General features: G+C 32.8%; 1 protein-coding gene across 2 annotated transcripts in view; it reads right to left on the reverse strand.

Moving 5' to 3' along the window:
* The window catches only part of ETAA1 (ETAA1 activator of ATR kinase), a 66,126-nt gene that overhangs the window by 18,710 nt on the left and 26,162 nt on the right, over positions 1-21,254 (reverse strand). For both annotated transcript variants that reach the window (XM_089923080.1, XM_022597253.2), the window contains exon 6: positions 1-21,254. This exon is cut by the window's left edge and continues 18,710 nt beyond it; it is cut by the window's right edge and continues 13,231 nt beyond it. The gene's annotated coding sequence lies outside the window, so the exon portion shown is untranslated.

Here is a 21,254-nt window from a genome sequence, read left to right on the forward strand (position 1 = left end):
TTTCTACTGTAGCAGATAAACTGGGACCAGTTTTTCAACAGAAATTTAAATAGCTCAATCAAGCAATACCCTTTATGAGGAAAGAGTGTAAAGATATATTTAAGAGCGTAAGGAAGAAATCATAAGACAATAGGAAGAGAGAAAATATAAGTTCACATATAAAGTGAAAGAAAAAAATAACAAAACCATCACAAAAATAAAGGCAAAATAAGAAGCACAATAAATAAAAGATTGCAGAAAACAATAAAGATAAATAGAAAACAGATATAAGAAAAGTAAGAAAAATAAAATTGAAATAAAGAGGTAAAATGGAATAGAGGCAGATTGACTCCAAATCTGCATAGAGTTCTAAAAGAAAAAAAAAGTGAAAAAGAACAAGTAATTAACAACATAGTTCAAGTTTATTTCTCTGAAATAAAATATTTGGATTCGCAGAGTGAAAGAACCACTCTTCAAAGCAGTATGTACTCAAAATAATAAATAAGACATATCTTAGCAAATTTATAGGATTTCAATGAAAAAGGAAAGAGTATTTGGGTAACCAGGCAAAAAGTTTATGTTACTTTTAAGGTATGGGGTGTGGGTGTGGAATCAAGCTGGTCTCAGACTTTTCCATATAAAAATTCAATGCTACAGATTGCAGAGGAATTCTACAACATCATTAAGAAAAGGAAGTTGTGGGGGTGAAGGGGACTCTAAGAATTTTATACCTAGCCAAACTATGATTTAAAAAATAAACCAATGCATAAGAACACAGGAAATACTAAAACTCTGAGAACTTAGAAAATATTATTCCCATGGGTCCATCCTAAATAATCTACTAGAATAAGAAAAACTATAGAAAAAATGGCTGATGTTGAGCATTGATTCTATGAATGCTGAAGAATTTAAAAAGATGTAGGATTACAGGTACAAAAGAGTATAAATGCTGTGTGCCCTAGGAATGTAGATATAATAAAACTAATAAAAGGTGGAAAGGGCAGGAGCAAAGAAAGAGAGAAGCAATTTGAGTTTTCCAACTTCCTCCTCTTTAATAGCTGCAGATCAAAGCACATTGCTAAAAGCTAACAAATCATTAATATATGTATAGAGGATAATAACATGAAAGATAATATAATCAACAAATTTGAATGCTAGATGTGAAGGAATGGAGAAGAAAAAAAAAGGAACTATAGTAAATTTATTATTGCTTATGATAACAACTTAGGTATATTTAAAGAAATGGAGAAATAGAAGATTAAGAAATGTTCTTATTATAAAGGTATTCATGAGAACAAAAATATAAATTTCCTAATTAACAGAAAAAAATGAATAAACATACACATGGGAGGGGAAAAGGCTACATCTGAAAGGTTTTTAACAGGTATAAAAACAAAAAGAGAAACATAAAGTATGACAACTAAGACCAAATATATTTATCATCATAGTAAATATAAATAAGTTAACTCACCCATTAAGATAAAGTGAAACCCAGCTCTATACTGTGTAAAAAATACACACCTGAAATAAAGGAAAATAGAAGATTGGGCAAAAGTTTATCAAGCAAATACAAAGAAACAAAAAGCAAAATTCACAATTTTAATATCATGCAAGATGAAACTCAGGCTTCAAATCACTAAATGAGACAAACTTTACTTTATAAAACCATATGGTAAAATTCAAAAATAAAATATAATAGTTATAAATTTGTATACCAAATAACTTGGGTACATTAGTCAAGAGACATAAACCATTGAAAAGGAGTTCCACACCTGTTTAAGATATAGGAAGTCACAAGAGAACGTTTTTCTCATCTTAAAACTGAGATATAGCTGGATAATCTAAAAAAATAAAAATAAAACAGAGACAGAAAAATATATTGTTTTCTGGAACATATTAGAGAGCTGAGGTTACAAGGCAACATAGGAACTGAATTTTAAAAAGTGACAAGCTCCTTCCTCCTACACTGTTTGTGGGAATGTAAGTTGGTGCAACCATGAAAAACAGTACGGAGGTTCCTCAGAAAACTAAAAATAGAATTACCATATGATCCAGAAATCCCACTCCTGAGCATATATCCAGACAAAACTATAGTTCAAAAAGATTCATGTCCCCCTATGTTCATAGTAGAACTATTCACAATAGCCAAGACATGTAAACAACCTAAATGTCCATCAATAATGAATGGATAAAGAAGATATGGTACATATATGCAATAAAATACTACTTAGCCATAAAAAAGAACAAAATAATGCCATTTGCAGCAACATGGATGGACCTAGAGGTTATCATACTAAGTGGAGTAAGTCAGAAACAGAAAGACAAATGCCATATGATATCACTTATATGTGGAATCTAAAATGTGACACAAATGAACCTATCTATGAAATAGAAACAGAATCACAGACATAGAGAACAGACTGGTGGTTGCCAAGAGGAAGTGGGTTGGGGAGGGATGGAGTAGGAAGTTGGGCTTAGCAGATGTAAGCTTTTATATACAGAATGGATAAACAACAAGGTCCTACTATATAGCATAGAGAACTATATTCAATATCCTATGATAAATCATAATGGAAAAGAATATTAAAAAAAGAATGCATATACATATATAACTGAATCACTTTTGCTGTACAGTAGAAATTAACACAGCATTGTAAATCAACGGTACTTCAATTAAAAAATTGATTAAATTTTTTTAAAAGTGATAAGTTCCTCTAAGGGGAGACAGAACGCACAAACTGCTTCACCTTTGACAGAGAATGAGCCGAGATGGCTTCCATAAAACCAGGTAAGACAACACCTTGCTAATTGTGCACTATTTGTGTCATCTATTCTTTGTTTCTTTTTTTTTTTCTTACTTGCCTTCTTTTGGATTAACCAAATATTTAAATGATGTTAATGTACCTCCACTATGGGATTCTTAGTTTTCCTTTTCTAATTTTTAGTTGTTACTCTAGATTTTGCAGTATATATCTTTAACATCACATTTTACCTAAATAACTTGGTTTCATTTGTGTATATTGAAAAAACTTACAACAGTATACTTAGAGTTCCTCCCTTTGATACTTTATATAATTGTTGAATTATATTTTAATTCCACATATTTCATAATCCTCACAATACCTTGTTACTATTTCACTTGAGACAATTATCTTTTCATGAATTTTCCTAAAATTACCTGAAAAGAGATAGAAAATCTGAATGACCAATTACCATAGGATAAATAAAATAGCTATTCCTCCAAAAGTACCAGACTGTGAGGGTTTCAAATATTAATTCTATAAGAAATAGATAATTCTATATTATTTAGATTATCCTAGAGTATAGTAAAAGAAGGAAGTATTCTACATCCTTTTTATAATGTGGCCATGTCATTGATACCAATGTATAAAATAGATGTCACATACAAAAGAAAGAAAACCAATGTCTCTAAAAAAATCCTGAACAAAATATTAGCACATAGAATCTGTCAGCACATTCCAAGAACAGTACAAGGATATGGCTGAGTGGGTTGGATTATTCTAGTACTGCAAGGATGGCTTAGTATGAGGAAACCTAACAATATAAATATAAAATTGAAACCAGAAAAACAAGAGACAAAACTCACATAGTCATTTTATTAATTAGGCAACAAGCTTACTTGCTGTAAAAACACTCCAAGTAACAGTAGCTTAAACAAAATAAAATTTTACTTCTCTCTACTGAAATAGATTGAGTGTAAACAGTGCAGAAACGATATAGTGGCACCCTAGTGTTGGGAAGTTTATGGACCCCAATTTTGTAACTAAAATTAGAAATTTTATTAATAAACAAAGAAAAGGAGAATAGATATTGGAGGATATCAAGTAGTGTCCACCATAGTCATCTCCATTAATGATGATAATAAAACCTTTTTTTAAAAACCCAGAAATCCTTGAGTTAAAAAAAAATGAGGTAAATAATAGGATAAATATAATAAAAACTATTAGCAGGATATGTAGCTCATTCTAAAGCCCTGAGACATATTCAGCAAAAAACACAAGACAGGATACCCACAATGACCACAGTTATTCAACAGTTCTCTTGCAGTTACTAGACATTACAAATAAAAATACATAAATGAGAGAAATCAAACTTGTAAAGAATGAAAAGAACTTATCAATTGTTTTGGTTATCTACTGATGTATACAATACACACCTAAAAATTATGGACTTAAAAGAAAAACATTTATCATCTCTCATGACTATATGGGTTGATTAGGCAGCTTTTTACTCTCTAGAGTAATTAAAAGTCTATTTTAAATCACTTAGTTAACAATTCTAATGTAAGATTCTAATATTAAATAATCTTTAATTATTTGGAGAAACATTTTCAATATTGGGTAAACCTTATCTGTAGGTCTTTGGAGAATTTTGCTCACAAATTCCCTCTTTAACATGGTTACCTAAAGAAGAACAATATTTAGTTTGTCCTCTTTACCTACTTGATGGATATGTTTCAAACCCATGATTTCTGTGGTTAAGCTTTTAGATTGACTTTTTCAACTTGTTTCACAAAGTAGTATTATGACTCATGCATTTATAGTTCCAGACACAGTGCAGGAGTAGAAGCTTGATCAGGAGCCCAGCCTCAGAGAAATGAAAATGGTATATAGATGGATAACCAAGGTTGACATGGCAGGAAAAATTTATATGTTCTATATGTAAATATTCATTGGGAAATTTGTGGGCACATTTAAATATTTTCTGTATGTCATGTGATACCATTTGAATTGATTATTTATTGTTATTTTAAGCTTAACTCATCAATTTTAGAGCTTTTTCCAGACACATATTACTGTTCCTATGTTATATCCCATAACTTGCTTAAAGTATTTGGCTCTCTTTGATGTGGAATATACCCAACTTGGAATAAAAAATATGAGAGTTATGTGAGATCTCAATAGTACTTTCCTAAAGTAATCCACCCCTTTCATCAGCAGTATTCTGTCTTCTCTCAAATATAAATACTACATCCAACATTTTAAAAAGAGGCAAATGTGTTTGCAACATTATATAGTTGTCTAGTGTTGAAAGGAACTGTATTATTTCTTGCTATCTCACAAAACAAAGGACAGTAAGTCTACAATAATGATAAACAACATTTTAGGGGGATGGACAAGGGCCAACTCAAGAAAAAATTACTTTTCTGTCTGCCCCACATTTCTCCATTTTGGAAATTGCCCCTCTTGTATGTCACATGATTCTGGTAGGGTTGTCAATAAGGGGCCACTTCCCTACCCCAAAGTTTGCATGTGACCAAGCAGGGATAACCAGAGCTCCTGTTCTGTGATTGAGGTGGAAATTGTGTTGGGGGGGTCTCCTCCTAGAGGTTGAGATGAAAAGGCATGTAAAAGTAGAAATGTTAGGATCCATTTTTCTTACTATGTAGAGAGAGCTTGGCTGAAGGCGAAGTCAACAGACAGGAACACAGAGAGGAACACAGAGATAGAGATAGAGTGACAGACTGACCACAAGACATCATTTAAGCACTTGGATCAAGCTATACCTAAAGCATGAAAAGACTAAGAGAGTTTACATAATAGGGTAAAATGGTTAATTTCATTAAACTATTTTCAACTATTTTGGAAACAAACCTACTTGCAGAATACAGCTATAAACCTAAAATTTGAAATACCACATATCAATAGTCCTTATACCGCTTTTTGTATGCCACATTCATTAGAATTAAATTTATGCACCTTATAAAAACCTACTGTACTGTTTTCTTAGCATTACCATCCTTATAAAATGGCATTTGTGCAGTTAATTGGATATTTTAAAATACTGTGCCCATATTTTACAAAATTGAGTGGAAAACTGAATGTGCCAATCTTAATAGGTTTAGATAATTCTAAAGTTTGGAAACAAAACCTCTTTTAAAGTTGATTGTTAAATTTTTAGGACTTCAGCTTTCACATGTATTTCTTAGATGATTTATGAGAAAAAAAAAGTAAGGGACTAATCATAGGTGGTGTTAAAACAATGAATATAACCCAAACAAGATTACATATAACAAATAAATTACAAAAAAGACACATAAAAAAACATTTCTAACGGTTACCATACCCAGCTACAACTATCTTGACACTAAAAGAACTTTTTATTTACTCACTGAAAAAAGAAAAGAAGCCGAATTTGATAACATATTGGAGTAGTTGAGAGCAACAAAAATAAAAACAAAAATCTCCACTGTGAGATAAATAAAAATCTACATATTGAAATGGATTGAATTTGTATAAAGAGGGAATTTATATTACATTGAAGTAAATCAGTGACTACTTTGCTCATAGCAAGAAATTGTAAAGTCAGCATAGATTTGAAAATGAGAGCATAACAAAATATTAATAAATTAAGCAATAATGAAATAAGTCATAATTTAATTTAAAATGTATGTTAAATGATTAGAATGTCTATATAAACTATTTTTAGCTAAGTAAAAGACTGAAAAAGTTGTCTTAAAATTTTAAAGTATTTTTAATATATGTATTAATTAATATTATACAGGTACTTTATTCAACAAAAATAATCTGTTGGTAAAAGCCAATAATTCTAGACAACAAAGCTTACAGGTTACTGGTACCTCAAATCATGGCAATAAATTATTTGGAAACTTCTAACATAAAGCAGGTGTCAGTAACCAGTCTTTTTGTGGGAATTTACATTTAAACAAAAGCTAAATTAGGAAGTGATTATTTTAACAAAAATGATCTTTACAAAAAAATAATCCATACAATTCCTATAAATTACAGTCATCCATTATGTACTAGTAATATTATTTGATATTAATTTATATAATCTTTCCAGGAACCATCTATTATATGAAGTTATACAATTAAGACCTTCTAATTAAAATTTTTGTATTGAATTGAAGCACTATAATTTTCAAAATATATTAGAAATAGTAACACATAAACATAAGGCCTCAAATGAACCTACTTCTTTTAGAATCATAGAACCTTGAGCGTATCTTGGATATCTAATATAAACTCTTTGTTTTCATAGTGAATAAACAGATGTCCACAGAAATTTATTTAGGCAATTAGGTAATGACAAGAATAGGAGCAGAACTTGGGTCTCCTAGCTAGTTTAGATGTTAAAATATGGATTTCTGTATCTAGCTGTTTGGTGTAGTTTTGGGTCTTGTGAAATATGACACACTTATGCCCAGATTGAGAGCTTCTCATGAGCAAAATCTCTATACTATTGCTTTCTATTCAAAATAAATAAAATTGGCAGTTCTTCCTCTAATATAAAGACAGCTTTTATGAAACAGATCCTCTCTTTACCCCCCATTAGGTAACAACTAAAAACTCTGGACAAAATTAAAAGTTCAACCACCTACAAGTTCTAAAGAGTTGAGTTGACAAAAGCAGACAGATTTTAGAGGGAAACTAAGAATTGGAGGCAATAATCTTCAGAAGATCAATTTTCTCTGAGACTTCACTGAGGTCAAACACAGTTGTGGCACAGTGAAAAGTGGCTAAAATCCTGAGAAAAGTCTGCCATTTTCCTGTAGAGAGGAACCAAGGGACAGAGACAAGGTAAGCATAGTTGCCAGAAAGAGAATATCAGAAAGGAGGGAGCCAGATAGGGCAAATCCAAAATTCTGTGTATAAACTCTGCTCAAATCTCTGGCTGTCCCTGGAAACACACATGTGCTGAGCTGATTGGAAGGAGTGTAAATTGAGACAGACCTGAGCTGCAACCCACCACAGGCAAGGCAGAGGTTGCTGTCTGAGTCTAACCAAACTAACTGCCTGCTAAAACAAAAACATCAAGACTATTCAGAGGAATATAACCAAATTCAGAGTCTCTGCAACATAACAAACACACTTTCTAGGATACAATCCAAAATTATTTGACATATGAAGAGCCAGGAAATGTATCTTAATCTCCAGAGAAAAGATAATCCACAGGGACCAATTGTAAGATGGTTAGTATGTTACCATAATCAAATAAGGATTTTAAAGTGGCTATTAAAACCATGCTCAATGGGGCTTCCCTGGTGGCGCAGTGGTTGAGAGTCCACCTGCCGATGCAGGGGACACGGGCTCGTGCCCTGGTCCGGGAAGATCCCACATGCCGTGGAGCGGCTACACCCATGAGCCATGGCCACTGAGCCTGTGCGTCCAGAGCCTGTGCTCCGCAACGGGAGAGGCCACAACTGTGAGGGGCCCACGTACTGCAAAAACAAAAAACAAACAAACAAAAAAACCATGCTCAAATATATAAATCAAAATGTGCTTGCAGTGAATAAAATGATAGGAAAATTAGCAAATAAATTATAAAAAAAAGAAACAAATGGAAATTTTGGAACTAAAAGTGCAATTTAAAAAATTTATATAATGGATTAAATAGTTACATGAAGATAACAGTAAAATATTCAGTTAACTTGTAGATCAATAAAAAATATTCAATCTGAAGAAGAGAGAGGAAAAAAGGTGGAAATAAAGTATAAAGCCTCAAGTACTTGTACAGTATCAAAAGGGTAAATGGAGTTCCAGAAGAAAAAGAGAGAAAGAGGATGAGGAAGAAAAAAATATAAAGAAGTAATGAGCGAAAACTTTCCAAATTTGCTGAAAGACAAAAATTTACTATCCAAGCACATTAGTGAATCTGAAACAAGAAAAATATGAGTAAAATCAAGCCGAGAGATATCATAGTCAAACTGCCGAAGATCAAAGTCAAAACACCCCAAATAAGAACACAAAGTTCTTGATGTTTGTTGATTTTAAAAATAAATAATGCTAAAATATAATTCTGAAAACATTTTGTTGTCTTGAGTTTTTATTATATATTTATGAACAATTTTAGATAGTGATAGGAAACTTTATTGAAAAAAGTATGCCAATAGAATTGCTGTGAAAAACTGAGGAAAAAATTTTAGCCCTGGGTTTACTAAAAGTAACATAATTTTTTTTTTTTTTTTGTGGTACGCAGGCCTCTCACTGTTGTGGCCCCTCCCATTGTGGAGCACAGGCTCCGGACGCACAGGCTCAGCAGCCATGGCTCACGGGCCCAGCCACTCCACGGCATGTGGGATCTTCCCGGACCAGGGCACGAGCCCGTGTCCACTGCATCAGCAGGCAGACTCTCAACAACTGCACCACCAGGGAAGCCCTAAAAGTAACATAATTATTTAAAATATAAAATCAAGAGTAAAAGTAAATCCATAAAATATTTTAGATAGCGTTTTGGAACATGGAAGTTATATTTCAGGTTTTGAATACAGCCAAATTATTTATATTATTTATTGCATATTTTAATCAAATATATTTAAAAATAGACTCTTGAGCAGGTGAAGATTTGAGAATATTATAGATGTATAAGAAATTTTTAAATTTCTTAACTCTAAACAGAAAAGAGGTTCAGACCAACAGCATGATCTAGTACAAAATTAAGTAGGATGATATTGGGAAGGTCTGGGTTCTAGTACTAATTCTAGCCTTGAATACAACCTTGACTGAATCACTTAACCTCATTTGAGTCTCAATTTTCTCATGTATAAGATGTGGATGTCACATTTTCCATTGTAAATAATAGAGTAGTGGTTAAGACAGTGAACACTTGTGCCAGACTGGTTCCAATTCTGGCTCTCTCATGTGTAAGCTATGTGATCTTGAACTAGTTAACCACTTCATGTTTCCTTATGTTTATGTATTTCCTTATCTAAAAAATGTGACAACACCTTCTTCACTGAATTAAATGAAATAATACATGTAAAATGCATATGCCAGTGCCCAATTAGTGTTAGCAATTAGCTGTTTTAAAAACTGACCCTGCAATGTGAGGTACAAATGAAAGTACTAATTAAGTGAATAATAAATATAATTCCCTTTGTGTATATCAGAACTCTGAGGCAGGAAAATACTAAGGGTATGCCTAAGAAAACAGAATAAGTCAGTAATGGAAGCAGAAATAATAAAAAAAAATAGATTTTGTTTCATGTATAGGTGACAATTCACAAAAATAAATTTTAAGACATTAAAATATCAGTAAACATTTTATCTATTTAATTTTGATTTTAAAATACTTGGAAATAGTTAAATAACTAGTCGATTGCTTCTACCTGAAATTTTTTTTCTCTACAAACATCTTGTTATAAATAAAAGTAAGCTATACTGCCGCAGCATTCCACCCCTCAAAAATGTATTTTTTTTCTATGTCACTGATAACACAAAAAGTGCAATGGCAGAACTAATTCAAAGATGTAATTATTAACATAAATCTTTTGTGTTTTTAAGTGCACTGCCACACATTGTGGAAAAATATCATTGCCAATTGAAATTTAAAGCAGAGGATCAAGAGCTTGATGAATTATTTGAACAAGCTCATCAATAAAGGATATATACACAAGTGCTGAAACTGTCTAGAGAGCCTAGAACTATGGTTCTCTTTCTGAACAAACCATTGCCAACTACTAGAAATGACATTTCAACAGTTTTGGTAATAATTACTGCTTAGAGATGTGGAGTTTCTCTTCCCAGGAGTTTAAAGCACTAGTGGCCCCAGGGCTTAAATTTCCTTCTGTGGAGTATTGGGATATAGAGACAATGATTTGCATGTCTCATTATCTTAAAGCTGTAAAATGCATATTAAAATGCATATTTTTCTCTAAATTTAATATAATTTACTCAAATACTTCACATATTTACTAGGTACCTTATTTCCTTTCCCTGAATGTATTTTAAATACTGCTTAATGAAAACAAAAACAACTATAATGCTAGGGAGTCAGGCAAGTAATTAGGCGGTATTTTTAAGAGTAAGTTTTATTTTTAAATATTTTAAAATGTCTTGTCAAATGAAAACAGCCTATTTTAAACCTAATTTTAATTATTCCTTCCTTAGAATTTTTTATTCCTTGCATGTCTTTTGGGAGCTAAAATTACACTAAACCACAAAGAAATCTGAGGTAACTAAACAGTGTCAAGGAGTTTTGTCCATCTGTTTCACTCTGTCTGACAGAGAGTATTCAGACTTGGAGATGTAATAAATGGTTCAGGATATCTTTAGCACTTAAACAATGTTGTCTGTATTTGCATTTAGAATATACTACTAACTTTTTCATACCAAAGAAGGAAATGTTTTCTATTAAACATTTAAAATTTTCATCCTTTTAATATAATAGTCTGGTTGTATTGAAAAAAAGTAGAAGGCCTGTCCAACACCATAAACAAATCACAGCAAAAGAATGGATGAATATTAAAAGAATAATAATGGTGACTGTGGAAAATACGAAGTAGAAAATAATTACTGTGGATGGAGCATGAGATCTGGAGTCAACCTGAACTGGTCTTAAAACTGAGTATAGCTCAGGAAGTAAAATTGAATCCCTATTGTCTCATCTCTGACCTGGGAATAACACCACCATGCAGTTGTGACAATTAAATGACATTAAACTTGCAAAGCACATAGCAAAAGTATCTGAAAAATAGTAATTACTCAAATGTTCCCCACTCCTGCCGGTGTACTAATTCTGCCTTCTGTACCTAGTACATTAATATTTATGATTGATGCTAGTTCCACCTGGTGTGCTCCATCTGGAAGGACTTAACATTGCAAGAGGGTTCAGGGAAGTAAAATAGATGCAAAAATATTAGAAAATGGAACTATGTATGGGTAACAATTATGGAGTAAGACTTCTTACTAGAGAAAGGATTAGAGGTAAGGATTTCTTCAATCATCAGGTAGTTATAAAGAGCATCTTCTTTGAAAGCTTCGTATTAGCTGTTAGGAACCTAAAGGATCTCTGAGCATTCCCTTTCTCTAAATGCAGATTGATGACAGTAGTGAGAAAAAGAAATAATCCTTCACTCACCATCAATCAGTTTGGTCCAAATATAAGCTACGTTATCAAGTAAAGAGTTCTAGAGTTCTGCCACTCGGGCTCTCATTATGTGACAAAGAATCACAGTTCAGATAAGCTGTTAATAGACAAAAAAAATTTCTCCTCAAAAAGGAAGATTGGGTGGATGCTCTAAAGCAATAGACTCTGGGGCTGTACTCAAAAGAATGAACTGAGCACAATGTCTCCCATATTTGAAAACATGTAACATCAACAACAGAAAGAATAAAAAACATTAGATTTCATTACTGGTACTACCCAAGAGGAGAGGAAGAAAATAAGTATGTAGTTAGAATTTTGCATTTTGACTCATATTCCCATAGCTCATTTCTTAACTCTTCCTCTTTTTTTGTTCTTAAGTGTTCCTTTCCATTGCCAGATTTTCATCAATATTTAGGAACTACTGCGACTATTTCAATACTCCTTAGACAGTAATGCGAAAACCCAAAATTGGCCTGAGACGTTAAAAAACATAAAAACTGACCTAGCAGTTGCTGTTGCTGAAAACAATGCTTCTCAACCCCACAGTAGCCTCTCTAATGTGTTTGATATGTATACTTTAATGTTCCTTTAAATATATATTATGTGTATATATTTTTAATGTTTCCATAAAGTATAATATAATAGATATTTGTCTACTCCCCCCACCTCCTAGAACCATTAATCCTTATTCATATTGCCGAATGGAATTCTGGTCTGTTGCTTCTAATTTTGGGACATGGTATACTCTGTAGCAATGGTTCTCAAAATGTGGTCTTCACAGGAATAAAGACACAGACCTACTAGAGAATGGACCTGAGGATATGGGGAGGGGGAAGGGGAAGGTGTGACAAAGCGAGAGAGAGGCATGGACATATATACACTACCAAACGTAAGGTAGATAGCTAGTGGGAAGCAGCCGCATAGCCCAGGGAGATCTGCTCGGTGCTTTGTGACCACCTGGAGGGGTGGGACAGGGAGGGTGGGAGGGAGGGAGACACAAAAGGGAGGAGATATGGGAACATACGTATATATATAACTGATTCATTTTGTTGTAAAGCAGAAACTAACACACCATTGTAAAGCAATTATACTCCAATAAAGATGTTAAAAAAAAAATGTCTTCAGATCCCATGGAGTCCTCAAGAGATTTTTTCAGAGTGTATGTGAAGTCAAAACTGTTTTCATAATAGTAGTAAGACATTATTTCCTTTTTCACTGTGTTTGTATTTACACTAGGGGTTTGAAAGCAAAGGTGGGTAAAACTACTAGCACTGTAGTAAATATCAAAAGAGGAGCCACAAAATGTACTAGTACTCATTGTATTTGTCACTGCCATACACCTGCAGTTAAAGACAAAACAAAAGGCATTTCACTTAATGCCTGCAATGAAGCGATAATTATCAATTTTATCAGATTTCAACTCTTGGATGCATGCTTTTTTAACATTCTGGGAGACCAAATGGGAAGTATACAAGAAGCCTTGTGGCCACATACCCGTGTGTAATGTTGCCTCAATCAGTGGTACAAACTGGCTGAGTTTATTTTTTACAAGGAATACCATTTTCACTTGGATGAATGACAAAGTATGGTTATTCAGATTTAGGTATTTAGCAGACACTGTCTCGAAAAAGAAAAAGGTAGCCTGTTACTTCAAGGAAAACAATGGACATTATTTTTGTTGTCAATGATAAAATTCAAGCTTTCAAACAAAATTTAGGATCTTGGAAAACTTGTATCAGTCACCATGAGTTTGACAGCTTTTTGACACATGGAAGATACTTCCTGAGATTAGTGGCAATAGTACAGAAAGGTGGTTGTATATGACATGTCAGCATTTTGATGATCAGCATACCTCAGTAAACCAGTGTTTTCCAAGTGACCATTGTGTGACGATATATACACATGTATAAAAGATCTCTTTAAAGTACAATATAGACCAGTTGATTTTAATATACCAGAGTATAGATAATTAACTGATTTGGCTTCAGATTCTACATCGCAACTAATTTTATTTACTTATTTCCACTTTTTTATTGCAGTAAATTACACATAACTTAAAATCTATCGTCTTAACCATTTTAAGTGGTAAGTTCAGTGGTATAAAATGCATTCGTAACACTGTGCAGCCAATTAAGGATATGCAGATTATGACCTGAATGAAGAAGACACAAGCCACCCACACAGGGTTAGCAGGTGGCTCACTCAGCATCCCAGCTCCCACTTTTGGGAAGTAAAAACCCCAGGGTCCTTTGACTGAAGGCTCAGTTTCAATACATTCACACAAAGGAAGTAAGGTCACAAGATTTATTACTTACAGATCCCAGAAAAAGGGCGGCAGGGTGCAAAGAGCCAGGGAAAGGGAAGTCCTCTGTCCCCGGTCATGAGTGGGCAGGAGATAAGAGAGCAGGGTAGCAAGCACCATTACTATAAGGTGGTGGGGGTGGAGGTCACTAACTTTTTGCTGGATCAACTCTAAGTGGTTATTTTAAAAGGTGCCCAGGGGAAAGCAAACTGGGAACTTGTGGTAAGAATTCTAAGCTCAGGTCCTTATCTAAATATCCAGACTCTGGATGTGAGCAGAGTCATCATACCGCTAAATGACCAGGCAACAACTCAAAATAGCTGTTTTCCCATCACAACTACCAGCCATCTCCAGAACTTTTATCATCTTGTAAAACTGCAACTCTAAACCCATTAAACAATAACTACCCATTCCTTCCTACTCCCAGTCCTTGGCAACCACCATTCTACTTTCTGTCTCTATTGTTTTGTTAAAAATTTAAATATAGTTGACGGACCATATTATGTTAGTTTCAGTTATGTTAGTTACATAATGATTTGACATCTGCATACATTATGATCACAATGATAAGTCTAGTAACCAGGTGTCCCCATACAAACTTACTACAATATTAGTGACCATATTCCTTATGCTGTGTATTACATCCCCGTGACTTATTTATTACATAACTGGAAGTTTGTACCTCCTAATCCCCTTCACCTATTTCACCCACCCCCTCACCCTTCTTTCTTCTGGCAAAGACCTGTTTGCTTTCTGTATCTATGTGTCTGTTTTTGTTTGTTTTGGTTTTTATATTGGATGTGGAATCACACGAGTGAAAAGTTCAATACATTTTTCTCTGTCTGACTTATTTTACTTAGCACAATATTCCACAGATCCATACATGTTGGCCCAAATGGCAAAATTTCATTTCTTGTGGGCTGAGTGATATTACATCGTGTGTGTGTGTGCGTATATATATATGTGTGTGTGTATACACATATATACACACAGTGGAATATATATATATATAATATTCTATATCTATAGAGATACCACATTGTCTTTACCCGTTCATGCATTGATGGGCAGTTAGGTTGCTCCCATATCTAGACTATTGTAAAAAAAATACTGCAATGAACATTGGAGTGCCTATACTTTTTTGAATTAGTGTTTTCATTTTCTTCCAATAAACACCCAGGAGTGAAATTGCCAAATTGTGTGGTAGTTCTATTTTTCATTTTTTAGGGAATCTCCATACTGTTTTCCATAGTGGCTACACCAATTTACATTCCCACCCATAGTGCATGAGGGTTCCCTTTTCTCCACATCCTTGCCAACATTTGTTATTTGTGGTCTTTTTGATGTCTGCCATTCTGACAGGTGTGAGGTGATATCTCATTGTGGTTTTGATTTGCGCTTCTCTGATGATTAATGATGTTGAGCATCTTTTCATGTGTCCCTTGGCCACCTGTATATCTTCTTTGGAAAAATGTCTATTCAGGTCCTCCACCCATTTCTAAAATCAGGTCTTTTGTTTTTTTGATGTTGAATGTATGAGTTCTTTATATATTTTGGATATTAATCCCTTATCAGATATTGTTTACAAATATCTTCTCTACTTCAGTAGGCTGACTTTTCATTATGTTGATAGCTTCCTTCACTGTGCAAAAGCTTTTTAGTTTGATGTAGTCCCACTTGTTTACTTTGTTTTTGTTTCCTTTGTTTGCAGAGACATCAAAAAAAAATATTGCTAAGACTAATGTCAAAGGGTGTACTGCCTATGTTTTCTTTCAGGAGTTCTATTATTTCAGGCCTTACATTTAAGTCTTTAATCCATTTTGAGTTCATTTTTGTATACGGCGTGAGGAAGTAGTCCAGTTTGATTCTTTTGCATGTAGCTGTCCAGTTTTCCCAATACCATTTATTAAAGACATTGTCTTTTCCTCATTGTCTATTCTTACCTCTTTTGTTGTAGATTGACCATATAAGTGTGGGTTTATTTTGGGGTTCTCTGTTCTGTTCCAATAATCTTTGTGTCTGTTTCTGTGTATCATACTGTTTTGATTACTGTAGCTTTATAGTATAGTTTGCAATCAGGGCTGTCTCTATGATTTTAACTAATCTAAGTATTTCATATAAACGGAATCATACAGTATTTGTCTTTGTGTGACTTGTTTCACTTAGCATAATGATCTTCAGGATCATTCATGTTGAAGCATATGTCAGAATTTCCTTGCTTTTTGAGGCTGGATAATACTCCATTGTATGTATATAGCACATTTTGCTTATCCATTCACCCACTGATGGACACCTGGGTTACTTCCATGTTTTAGCTATTGTGAATAATACTGCTACGAACATGAGTGTACAAATATAACTAATTTTATTTTTAATAAACAGCTTTGAAGTATAATTGGCATACAGTAAATTGCACATACTTAAATTGTATAATTTAATCAGCTTTGAAGTATAATACGTATACAGTCATGACAAGGTCACCAAAATCAAATAGTAAACATATTCATCATCCCCCAAAATTCCCTTTGTAATCCCTTCCATCCATTCTTCTCTGATCTTCTCATCCGCAAGCAATTACTATCTGCTTTCTGCCACAATATGGTAGTTTTCTTTTACTAGAGTTTCATATAAATCATAAAACTGTTTTCTAAATGGTTTTTATCAGTTTACGTTGCCATCAGCAGCATATGAGAGTTCCAGTCTCTCCAGATGTTACCAATACTTGACATAGTCAGTGTTTTTAATTTTAATCGTTCTGATATGTGTATGGTGGTATCTTACTACAGTTTTAATTTTTATTTCCCTAATGACTCTTGATGATTTTTTCATGTGCTTATATGCCATCTGTATATCTTGATGAATTAGCTGTTCAAATCTTTGCTCTCCCCTCCCTTTTTTATTGAGTAGTTTTTTTTAAGGTTGAGTTTTTAGAGTAATTTATATATTCTGGACACAAGTCCTTAATCAGTATGTGATTTGCAAAGATGTTTCTCCTAGTCTGTGGGTTGTCCTTTTCTCTTTTTCTTTTTTGATGGTACTTTTTGAAGCACAAAATTTTTAAATTTTGATGTAAATTATCAATTTTTTCTTTGTCATGTGATTTTTGTGCCATATCTAAGAAACTATTACCTCAAGGTTTACTCCTATGTTTTCTTCTAAAAGTTTTATAGTTTTAGCTCTTACATTTAGGTCGGTGATCCATTCTGAGTAATTTTTTTATATGGTGTGAGGTAGTAGTCAAATTTAATTCTTTTGCATGTCAATATTCAGTTGTCCTAGCATCATGTGATTATTCTTTCCCCATTAAATAGTATTGGCCCCCTTAATGAAAATATTAACAGTGTCTTTTGAAGAGCAGAAGTATCTTAATTTTGATAAATTCCTATTTATCAATTTGTTCTTTTATGGATTGTTTTTGGTGTCATATCTGACACAACTTTGGGTAATCCAAGGTCGCACAGTTTCTTCTGTTTTCTTATAGGAAGTTTATAGTTCTAAGTTTTATATTTAGGTTTATGACACATTTTAAACTAATTTTTGTATAGCCTGAGGTATGAATTGAAAGTGGGGTTTTTTTGGGCATATGTTCAATTGTTACAGCATAGCTTATTGAAGATTATTCTTTCTCTGAGTTGCTTTTGTATCTTTATCAAAATTCAATTTTCCACATAAGTGTGAGTCTACTTACAAACTATCTATTCTATTTTATTGGTCTATTTGTCTATCTTTAGGCCACTACCACACTGTCTTGATTTCTGTAGCTTTATTTACAAATCTTGAAATCAGGTAATGTGAGTGTTCCAATTTTATTCTTTTACAAGGTCACTTTTGGCAATTCTAGGTCCTTTGCATTTCCATATGAATTTTAAAGTCAGTTTCTACAAAAAAAAACCTGGCTGTTGATATTATGATTGGGATTGTGTTGATATTATAATATTATGATTGGGATTAATCTATAGCTTACTTTGGGGAGAACTGTCTTCTGAATCATGAATATGGTATATCTCTTCATTTATTTAGGTCTTTAATTTCTTTTAGCCATTTTTGTATAGTTTTCAGTGTACAGGTCTTTCATATCTTTTGTTAGATTTATCCCTAAGTACTTCAGATTTTTAAAAGCATTTGTGAATAATACTTTTAACTTTCAATTTCATTTGTTGCATATTGATGTTATATCCTGTAACTTTGGTTAACATTATTTCTAGCAGCATTTTTTTTCTGTAGATTACACTGACTTTCTGAGTAGATGATCATTATTTTCTGCAAATAAAAAGTTATATATCTTCTTCTCAATCTTGGTGATCTTCATTTCTTTCTCTTGCCTTAATAAGAACCTCCAATACAACACTGAATAGACATGGTAAAAGGAGACATTTCTTATTCCCACTCTTAGCAGAAAAACATTCAGATTTTCACCATTATCATGTTACTTGTATTTTTTTGTAGATGCCCTTAATCAGGTTGAGTAAATTTCCTTCCTCTATTCATCATATTATTTTTCTTTTACAGTTGTTAATATAGTGAATTTCATTGTTTGCTTTCAAATGCTGAACCAACCCTGCATTCTTGGGGTAAATGCCATTTGGTCATGATGCATCATTCTTTTTACATAATGTTGGATTTGCTTTGCTAAAATTTTGTTTAGAATTTTTGTAATTATGTTCATTAAATATATTGGTCTTTAGTTTTCTATTATTGTCTTCTTCAAGTTTTAATATTTGGATAATGCTCACCTCACAGAACGAGTTGGGAAACAGTCCATCCTCTTCAGTTCTCTGGAAGAGTTTGTGTAGAATTGGTATTACTTTTGTCCTGAATGTTTGGTAAAATATAGTAGTGAAGCCAACTGGCCTGGAGTTTTCTGAAAGAAAGAAACCTTTCTCTAAGGTTTTAAACTACAATATCAATTTAATAAATATAGAGCTGTTGGGTTATCTATTTCTCCTTAAATGAGCTTTGGTAATTTGTGACTTCTAAGGAATTTGTCCATTTCATCTATGCTGTCAAATCTATTGGCATAAAGTTGTTCATAATATTCCCTTATCATCCTTTTACTATCAGTAGAATCTGTAGCTACATCACCTCTCATTCCTGATATTGGTAATTTGTGTCCTCCCTCCTCTCTGATCTTACTAAAAATATATCAATTTTATTGATCTTCTCAAAGAACTGATTTTTTAATTTCATTTTTTCTAGTTGTTTTTTATATTTTATTGAATCTGCTTTGGTCTTTATTTCCTTTATTCTGCTTATTTTGGTTTTAATTTGCTTTTCTTTTTCTAGTCTCTTAGGCAGGAGGCTGAGGTCACTGATTTGAAACCTTTCTTGTTTTTTAACATGTTTAGCATCCCCAAGTACTTCTTTAGCAGCATATCATATTGTTATGTTGTGTTTTCATTTTCATTCATTTCAAAATGTTTTATAATCCACCCCCCTTTTTAAAGTTATTGCGTGATTTAGAGACATGTTGTTTCCAAACATTTGAGGATTTTCTAGGGATCCTTTTGTAATTGACTTATTCTATTAATATCAGAGATACTAATACTTTGACTAGAATACTTTAAACTGAGACTTATATGGTCCAGAATATGTCATATCCTGATACGTTGTGCATGTGTTCATGAGAATGTATATTCTACTGTTATTGGGTGTGGAGTGTTCCATAAACATTAATCAGGTCAACTTGGTTATAGTTTTGCTTAAGTCTATCCTATTCTTGCCCATTTTTCTATTGATTCTATCAATTAATGAAGGGGTATTCAAATCTCAGACAGTAATTGTGGATTTATCCATTTCTCCTTGCAGTTCTATCAGTTTCTATTCCATGAGTTTTAAAGCTGTTACTAGGCCCATAAACATTTGGGATAGGTTCCAAATGATCACTTTATTATTATGACATGACCTCCATCACTGGTAATGTTCTACATAGAGCTACATAGATTTCTTTTGACTAGTGTTAGCATAATAAAAATGTGCCATCTTTTTTACATTTAACCTATTTGTGTCTCTATATTTATTTAAATGTATTTCTTGTAGGGAGCATACAGTGTGTTTTTTTTTTTTAATCCAACCTGACCATCTCTGCCTTTTAATTAGAGTGTTACGGAAATTTACATTTTACATGATTATTAATATGGTTAGATTTCAGTTTGTCATAATGCTATTACATTATGCATTGTTCCACGTCTTTTCTACTTTTTCTGCCTTTAGTTGTTTTTTTTTTTAACTATTCCATTATAATCTTCTGTGTTGACTTCACTTTGTTATTTTAATACTTGCTTTAAGGTTTATAGTATATATCTTTAATTTATCACAGTTCACCTTCATGTGATATTATACCACTTCACGTACGGTATAAGAACTATACCACAGTATATAGGCAGTTGATGCTTTGCACATAATGCAGGACCATAACAATGACTGTGAATGTTGAAACTCATGGAAAGCAACCTTAATAATCAATTGGAAAATTTACAATTGTCTCATGACCTTCAAAAATGTTTATTAAAAAACTAAAAGCTCTCAGTGTTAGTTGTAAATGTCTACAAAAATTTTTTAAAAAGAAGAAAATTTTTTTTAGTACACTATAATTAAAAGCATAGAAAATGTGTTTGTTTTCTTCCTCTCACATAGGTTATGAGGATGTTTTCTATGCCTTGGTGAATTATTTTACTGCTTCTAAATTTGAATGATTAACTTCTGACGTTTTAAACTTTGTACTTTTAATGTTATAAAATGGCCCTGAGAGTTCCCATAATACAAAGTTGGGTTTTTTTTTTGTTTTTTTTTTTTGCCAGCATCACTTCCTCAGGGACATCTTCATTCTTTTAATCATGTTAATTTCTTTTATGTTAAGCTTGCCTTCATTCTGTGTTTCTGGCTGCATATCTGGGAACTCCTAAAAGGTGGTAGTGCCAACATTCCCATGAACAGATATTTATTCTATAACTCAATTTACATTTGATTTGAATTTCACTTCCAATATTATTATTTGCTGCATTTTCATCTTTGTTGGTTAATTTCTTTCAATTACCCATTTTTGTAAAATGTCACATGAGCTATCACTAGGACACAAGGAGGCAAAACAACTACAAGCATTGCTGATCGCATATGAACCGAATCC

This window comes from Delphinapterus leucas, chromosome 13 (genome assembly GCF_059928025.1).
Source record: "Delphinapterus leucas isolate spDelLeu-1000000601 "Yukka" chromosome 13, BTC_Dleu_Yukka2, whole genome shotgun sequence".
NCBI classification, from domain to species: Eukaryota; Metazoa; Chordata; class Mammalia; order Artiodactyla; family Monodontidae; genus Delphinapterus; species Delphinapterus leucas.